Here is a 9,388-nt window from a genome sequence, read left to right on the forward strand (position 1 = left end):
CCGGGAAGAGTGAGCGCTGGAGGACAGGCCGCATCTTATAAGAGGCGGCTGCGCAGGCTGGAGAAGGCCTCATTGTTCTACGGGCAGTTTCAGTTAAGAAGGCACAGAGAATGAATGACCTCCTTCTAGGATCCCCGCTCCACTTTGCAGAATTCCGCTTTCTTGTGTCAAGGTGATGTGTGGATATACACATCATGCCACATTGTTTGCTTTGACGTCGTTCTCCCTCATTCTCAGCCGTACCTTTTCCTTTAAAACCCTTTAATGATTTCTTCCTCTGCATTCTTGCTGTTCTATCAGTGGAACACTGCATTCCTCTCGCCGAATAAGTGCTGTCTCACTCCAATTGAGCAGAGTCAATGTGAATGCCAGTGAATGGAGCGGGCTCAATGGGGGAAAATAAACAATTGCGTCGGTCCATGGGTGCAGCGGGGGAGAGCGGATGAGAGGAAGGGAGAAAGGCCTCCCTAATGTGCTAAGATTCCCATGGATACATACTCTTTGCTCCCTTTAAAGGAAAATCTCGTAAACTTCTTCAACAGAGAATGATTTGTCTTTTCTTTCTCTCGCTTTTTTATTAGAGGACAGAAAGGGTGGTCAGCATCAGGGTGGTTGTTTGACATTGGAAGGGGGAGGTACATACACACGTGCGCTCACCCCCACACACGCACACACACGCACACTCGCACGCAATTTGTTCCTCACTTGTCGTGTGCAACGTTTCAGAAAAATAGTCTATTGTCTGAGTGTCAAAGGTTCTTGTCTTAGCTGTTTAACTACATCCAAAGTTCCTCCTATACAATAACGTGCAACGACAGCTTCCACCACTCTGTGACACTTCAAGAGGGCTTTTGACTAAGAAAAAAAAAAAAAAAAAAGAGGGATTTAATTAATTTCTGGATTCTGCTTCATTTCCCTTACACATACACAGCGGCAAATTAATGTCATCCTGCATGGTGCGAAATATTATTAGATGGGCGGGGGGGGGACCCAGATAATCTCAAAAGTGTACATATAGTATGAATAGTTATATATGACATCATAATTATTCCGATTCATGACGACAGAAAAATGTTGACGTCACTCAAGAGTGGTGACTGGAATCTGACTGGTTTAAAAACAACAACAACTACTGCTAATAGTGCGTTTGCCAGGGACATGCCAGGGCTGGCACTCCTGATTCTGAAGGTCCTGTGCAGATTACATCAACATGGCAAAACATAGATTCTGAAATTTGATTGAAAAAAAAAAAAAGAAAAAATCTAACTTCCACTCTGTTGGACAGCAGAGAGATTGCAGTGAAATACTTGAAGTTGCAGTAACATCAAAGTCCATGTCACAATCCATGGAATCAATTCATCTTTCCTAATGTTTCAGTTTCCACAAATTTGAAAAAAATACTACTCATGACATGAACCGCAATTTTTTTTTTCTTCTGCAGAGTGAATGTTATCATTCCAAAGCATTTGGTAAACACAAGACTCTGGGAGGGGTCGTGTTTCACTTGAAGCCTTTGAGAGCTAAATGAGGAGCTTTGACAGAAGCCAGGAGAGGCTTGCTGGTCAGCGGCAACATAGGGTTTGTGTTTGTCCGCCATTGGGACACTCAAATGAGGCTATCAAAAACGTGTTCATGTAATGGGAGCAGGCGTGTTGAAGACAAAATAATTACTCAGCCTTGCTCTTTTAAAATACAACTATGAGGACCTGGGTTTCATTTTTTAAAAGACATTAAAACTGCTTAAAAAGGTGACATCATAATTGTATACATGAACAAGCAGCTACAACCTTATGATCAGGCTCACAGGAATGGTTGTCTCAGTTGATTGGTCATTAGTGTAGCAACAGAACTCACCTCAAAATAACGATACAAATGATCGAGGCTAAGTAGCATTATGTTTGGAACAACAATTCTTGTCATTTTAGATGTAAGAGGAATTGATTATCAGAACTGTCAGGCAAGTACACAAACAATAAAAATCGAATTGCTGGAAATTAGGGGTGTGCATCCGTCCAATAAAGGTTGATTCGATTCATGGGGTGTGATACGATTCAAGAACGCTTCATTTTAAAGTGGATTTGTTTTGACTCAGTGGGATTCCAATTCGATTCGATATCGAGGGGATATGATGCATGAGCTTCTTTTTAGATGAATTTATCAGTACTGTAAATGTGGCATTTCCTCTCAAGAGATTATATACATATATATTAGGGGTGAGCATCTCGCTAATAAAAGGCGATTCAATATGGATATTTTGAAGTGGAACGATTTGATTCAGTACGATTTGATACACTCACATGTTTGAAATCAAAACAGATTTTCCGTTTTAAAAGAATACAAAAAAAAATTGTTACTCCCCTACTAAGCACTGGTTTTTGATTCCCATTCCTACCTCTGAGTGCACAAATTTACTTTTTTTTTTTTTTTTACGAGCTTTCCGCCAATCGATTTTTATGAGTCATATAATAATAAATCAGCTCCGGACACGCCGCTGCTAGATGCTCGCGTTGAACACCATCACATCTGCCGAAACATCGCACAACTTAAGGCTGTACTCGTATTGTAGTTCTCCTGGAATGTGGCCTACCTAAGTGGTTGATGCAGAATAAGGATCTGAGCTAGAACATCTTCCGCTGACTTGGACCTGTTCACATTAGGCGCCGTTTTGGGTCAGAAGGTCAGATGACAGGCCCAGAAACACCTGGGGGACAGAGTTCATCACTCAGAGCGGCATTAGGACCGAAGGGGGTGGGACAACTCAAGGGCGCCGGTACGGGAGATGATCTGTGCTGTTGTGTGATAAAAAAAAAAAAAGATGTGAACCAGAACAGGATTGTACTATTTGTTGATTCTTCTTTCAAAAGATGCGAGCAAAAGGAGGACCAGCGGGAAGCTTGATGAATGTTTTGATGGTGGCGTTTTGATAGCTGTAATTTTGACCTGACAGGGCCCAGGCTCTCTCATGAATCAAAATGTGTCAGCCAGGCGCTGGAGATGGAGGGTCGCTCATTGTGGCTCTGACACCCAAGTGAGGGGCCGAGGCTGCTGGGGGTCAAGTGTGACACCTCATTAGGACGGTGTTGATTTAGTGCGGCCACAGCGCAACAGACCTCCTCCCATGGGGTATAGCGAGAAGCATTTGCGGGAGGGGGTGGGGAGCAGCAAGGACCGGACAGAGAATGGGGGGCCTATACTGCTCCTCAACGGGTGAGGCCGTCATCTGACAGCTTGCAAATCATGCACCTACACCGCCCCCCCCAACCCCCCCAGCCCCCACGCTTTTTACATTACATACGTTTTAAACATTTCCTTCATTAAAAATAGCACCAATATTTCTCTTGAATTTGTTTCTTATGCTACATGGACCCACACCTGGTCAGCCCCCCCCCCCCCCCCGTCAGCCACCACCACTCAAAATGAGCCCAAGAGCCCCTGACCTGACAGCATAATTCCGACCTTTCACCTTTGATCTTTGGATTTGAAATTGTTTTCCACAATGTCAAGATGATTTCTGACAAGCCGCAGTTGTTCTCGCTGGGCTGGAGCCAAAACTGGAGCGTTTGGTTAGTGTTAAGACTTGTTTATTTCTATGGCACAGTTAAAAAAAAAAAAAAAACAGTGGATAAATGCAAAAAATGTAACAATCCTATGTGTTAAGTTTCACGCAAAAAAATGCAGCGATGCTAAAATAAAAACCCGATTTTTTTGACGGGTTGGGATAGCTAAAAAATTTATAAAAATCACATAACACTGATGTGTCCTTTATTTTCTAGTGTTGTTTTTCTTCATGATGTGAAACTATTATCATGCAATTGTTTAAAATAAGAGCTTTAAAGTTAGCACTTCCCGATCTTGTGATTATTTTGGCCTCAAAATAAATTGGAATTTACTGTATAAACGAACAAACTACAGCATTTTCATGTTGTTCCTGTAATGCTTAGGTTTTTTTCCGATGGCTGTGTTAAATTGTCGATGGCCATCCTCAAATTACTAAAAATCAATTAATTATTTAATTATTAATTTACAAACGCATTTTTTTAGGGTCATTCAGAAAAAGACATAGCTTATGAACTTTGACTTTGCTTTTTCTGTTCATAACATATATTGTCAATAGATCTTGAGAAAGAACCACGACAAGTAAATTCGGTGCTTAATCCAATTGCAAAGTGGATTTAATTTGAATATTAGCGTTGAAATTGTGTCAAAACAAATTCACGGGGAAAAAATAAATCACAGCAATCAATCACCGTTATTCTTCGAGAGCAGGTTATTTTTTCTGCAATCATTTTTAATTAAAGCACAAATTGGTGGAGCATCTTCATTTACCAAATAATCAATTGTGCTTATTGTCTACACTGACTTGGAGACAAACAAAAGCTCTTAAGGGACCTTCTTTTTTTTTTTTTATTAATCTATCATGCATACCTAAAATGATGGAAGGCTAAAGACGTCAAAAGATCCATTTTTTTTTTTTTACTCGGCTGATAGTGAATTATTTAATATTTGCATTTTTGCTTAGATAGTGCTGTTGTAAATACAAAAGAGATATTTTTAAAAGTCCGTATTGTTTTAATAAATATTATTTTTCAAGAAATCACATATGATTATGCGCCACATTAATTAATAAATCTCGCCGACACATGATGATTTAGGAACGCTCACAGTCCACTTTTGTTGCCTTTGAGATTTTACTCATTAGTCTGAATAATAACTGTCGCTAATTCAAGCTGTTCTCAGTTGGCTTTTTGAATAGAGTGAGAGGGAGAAAGAGGCAGCAATAGAGAGGAGAGAGGCCTGAGAGATTAACTCCAGTGAGCTCACTCTGAGAGGCCCTGGAACGGCTGAATATTGTTCTAGTGTTGGGGAGATGGGGAGATGGAGAGTGGGTGTGCTTGAGGGGGTGACGAAAGTGTGTGTGTGGGGGCGGGTGGTGGGGGATTGGGAATCCCTATGCAGCCAGAGAAATGAACTTGATGATCTCTAGGGGGGTCGGGGAGAGGATGGCCATTGCTTGCTCCTGACAATCAAAATTAGATTGGCCAGCGCTGTGTCAACACAAGACTCAGTTAAGGCATGACATGGGGAGGGAGCGATGGAGGGAGTGAGGGTAAACCCACCCAAGCCACCCCCCCCCAGCCCCGTGGGGGCTTGAGATATGTGCCATGTGAACTATGGAGACCCCACAGTGCCTTTCACTGACTGATCAGGCCTCAAAGAAATCCACAAGCTCTTCTTTAATGGCCGCCACTGTAACTGACCACGTTCTATATTTTTGGCAAAGCGTTTCATTTAAAGCCCAATTGATGAATCGTTGGACTGCGATGTGCATGAGCTATGAAGCAGAGACATTATTTGTGATGAATGGAGCTGTGGCTCTTTCAGGCCCTCTTACCTAATAGGGAGAAACCTCGTAATCAATTAATTAATCATAACCTTTAGTTCACCTTGGATCTCATTGTGGACAGCTCTATGGGAACAGTTTGCAGGAGCCCCTTTTTTTGTTGGGGTATGACTTCACCAATGTGCACAAAACATTCAATTCAATTCAATTATTCAATTAAAAATGACAATGCATGGTAAGATTTATCAATTAAGCCAATAGATAATTTAATAATTTTTGCAAATCGGTCTAACACAAATACATATTAAATGAGTTCAATCATATTTAGCTGAATATTATTATGAGCATTGATGAACGATTCCATTCCGGTTGTGATCATAACAACTTCCTGCTCAATTTCTGAGTAAAAAAGAAGAAAAAAAAAGAAACTCGTTTCGGGAGGTTTAAATAACCAATTTCATTATTTTATCATTTAAAAAAAATGGCCTCAATACAAATATTTGTATTATTCATTATTTACAATTGAACACAATTTAGATCATGTTACATAATGATTTCATTGCCATTTTAACTTCACTCAGTACTGAAACCCAAGAAAAAGTTGAGTGTTAGAGATGAACTCCTCCTGTGTTTCCGTCCTAAAATGGCGCACAAAGGTGTAAACGCCCCGTTACACCCAATTCTACCCCCGCAAAGTCTAGCAAAATTCCGAAAAGAAAGAAAACACAACTCATGCATTTGCGCCCCCCAAAATATATTTATTTACTTATTTATTTACTCAATTATTTTTCCAATTATTTTTTTATTATTATTTTATATATTTTTGTTTTGTTTTTGTTATGTTATTATTTAGTGTTATTGGAAAAACTTGAATTAAAAATAAATAAATAAATAAATAAATGATGAGATAAGCTGCTTCAGGCCTCAACTTTTCCTGCTTTACTGGCAAGTCGATTTTATTGTCGTGTTAGATTCTTCTGTCCAGTCCAGCGCGTGTGATCTTTGGTGAACGGTTCCTCTGTGTCGACACACACCAGTTGGCGAGCCAGACAAAAAGGTGTTACTGATGACTGTGTCCAGCAATTGACGCTATTCACTGCTTGCCCCCAATTCACCTTCTTTCTCAACTTTATGGCTAATTGCCATAAAGCTCCTCCCAAAAAGCTCCCAGCCCCCAGCAGCCTTCCTTGAGGGCTTTGTGACATGTTCAACATTCCCGTTGGACTGTACCGTTTCAAAAGAGCCTTTATTGAATGAGCAGGGGGGGGGGTCAGAGGTCATCATGTTGGTCGACTTGAGCCTTTTTACGTGCAGCGCCGGGCCCGTAACACGTCACATCCAACTTGTACGACTCAACTTTATGCGGCAAAAAAAACTAAACAACAATTAAAGCATCAATCAATGTCCATTTCGGGCGGCTATGAGCGACGATGCACGCGGCACGTTGATGAAGTCGAGAGGCAGGGGACTGTGAATGTTTGTTTATGTCGAGTAAGGATTTGTCAAAAGGTTTATGTCATTGCTGGCATCCGTCTCTCTGAGCTTGTACTGGGTGGTCTTTGTCTGTTTGCATCCGTAAAGGGCTTCGCTCTCACTCTCATTTGTCTCCTATTGATTCTCTAAATTAGGTTGATGAGAGGCCCTCCTATCAGGTGGCATATTAATTGGGTCAGGCTGGATCTTATATGAAATCCAAATAATGGCAACTCCAACCCTAACACTGAACCTTTGTCCTCTGAACACTCTCTTTCAGCAATTAGCTTCACGCTGGATGCGTCGCTTGCCACCTCCGCTGGCCGCTACCCCTTTTCACGGATACACCACGCCACAAGTCGCCCGCATTAGCGTGTGCGTGGGACACGGAACTGCAGTGACAACTGCGTGGGAGTCGAGGTGGGGGCGGGGAATCATGCGTCTTTGGTGTCTTTCAAAGTATACTTTTGAAAATGAAAATAGAAGTTAATTGGAGCACGATGTAAGTCAGCTTGGTCGAGCACAAAAAAGTCAGACTCAGAAGATGATAAAATGTGATAATTATTATTAATAGAGATTGCTCATGGAAAAATTGACATCACTGTTCAAGCAAAACGAGTCACAAGGATTTCTGCTTGGAAATTAAACAATGATTATTCTTTTGTAATGTGAAAATTAAAACCACCGGAAATAAGTTGCAGATTCGCCGTCTATTATATTTAGGCGCCAATAGACCATATTGAAAATTATCCAACTATGGTAATAACCAGTGTTTCACTGTAAAACAAATAAAATTAAAATTAAGTCACCATTGCAATCAAAAGTTAAAATAAATAGTGTAAACAAAGATAACCCAAGTGACTGGAGAAAGAACAACAGGTGTTCTGCATTGCTGATTTATGAGGCCTATTTCTCAGATTTCCAGCGTACTCCAGAAAAAATATCTGGGCAGGACCTGCTACATAGTTTTTCTTTTAATATATTTTATTTTAATATATATACAATATATATATATAACTATATTCCTTGTATAAGTGGAGGGTGACTAGCCAAGTAAGAATTTCATTGCTCAGTTCTAAAGTTTTTATTTTTTACAGTGCCCATGAGAAATAAGCATCTTGAATCTTCTAAAGTGAATCATGAAAAAAAACTGGGGGGCACTGTTAAGGGCTGTACTGTGTTACATTTGTCAAACTAAAGTCCAAAATTAAAATAATGCATTTGTTCTCATTTCAAAATAAAATGTCATATACAGAATAGAATGAATTATAATCAAATCTGTCGCCAACACAAAGTCTTTATTAAGTGTACAGATGTTTTAAGGAACTTTTCAACATTCTTAACTGTCATACAAGTGTAAAAAGAAGTGAAATACAAAATAATACATGTACTCACCCATATTTTTGATGATCTTGTCCCGGTGTGGAGAGGTCAATTTTCTTCTTTACAATGGATACTGTCAAACAAGCAGCATTCAATCCGTCATTTGGAACTGAACTAGCTAAAAAAAAAAAAAAAAAAAAAAAAAAACCGGAGGAGAACATTCCCTTCTATTTCTCACCATGTTGCAGTTGGCCACTGTAAAGAGACACATTATATTTAAGGGCAGCAAGAAATGGCGTGTAACTTTGCAGCGTCCTGAGCTAAGGCACAGCAGCAACAAGATAAGCTAACTTTAGCATGTGTGTTTATTTTTCATGTACAATTTCCAACAGAACGACAAACTATCATCGAGTAAACCACCAATCCCATAAGCTAAATAAATGATTTATTGTACAAAAGAAAAATGATCATAAACAACAAAGGCAAAAAGTAACACTTGAACAGTTATTCATATGCACAACCATTAAACTACAATGTCGGGGGTGATTTATTCAAAACTACACAAAGAATGGAGCAATGAAGAACATTAGAAGCGGCGAACCTGTCCAAAACATCATAAATGTCAACATTTGGGTTGTTATTTACATAGAGGCTTTTTTTTTTTTTAACTCTCATATATTTCTATGAAAACACTCGCACACATACCAGTATACAAAGACTACATTTCCAAACGGCTTGAGCCATGGCGGGCGCAGCTAATTCCATCTTCTGACCACACGTGAAGCATCAGACATTCTGTCAAGAAGTCCATCCCAGCCTGAGAGTACGGGGACCCTGTGGTTTTCTTCTACACTTTTCAAGGGAGGGGGAAGCGTGGGGGTGTGGGGTGGGGTGGGGGGGTGGACGTTCGCGAGGGTTCATTTGCACATTTTGAATCCATTTTTAAAAGCTACTTTTCTCTTTTCGAACGCTAAAGTGAGGTAGACAGACTTTGTAATTAATATTAATAAATATAGACAATTGACCAGTTGAATCTTTTTTTCCAACCACTGCCCCCAAACAGCGTTTTTCCCTCCCCTTTGAAAAGTTCTAGCATAATTCCTGCGATAACAACACAAGTTACAGCACACGACATGTCGTCCTCTACTTTGGCTAACGATCCCTGGGTACTCCTCCCCATTCTTACATGGGCGCTTTCTCTTAAAACACACACAAAGGCAAATCAGACTCTAAAGTCTCGCTAACTTTGTA

The sequence above is a fragment of the Idiotropiscis lumnitzeri genome, chromosome 11 (assembly GCF_059441095.1).
Source record: "Idiotropiscis lumnitzeri isolate Australia: NSW breed Sydney's pygmy pipehorse chromosome 11, RoL_Ilum_1.0, whole genome shotgun sequence".
NCBI lineage: Eukaryota > Metazoa > Chordata > Actinopteri > Syngnathiformes > Syngnathidae > Idiotropiscis > Idiotropiscis lumnitzeri.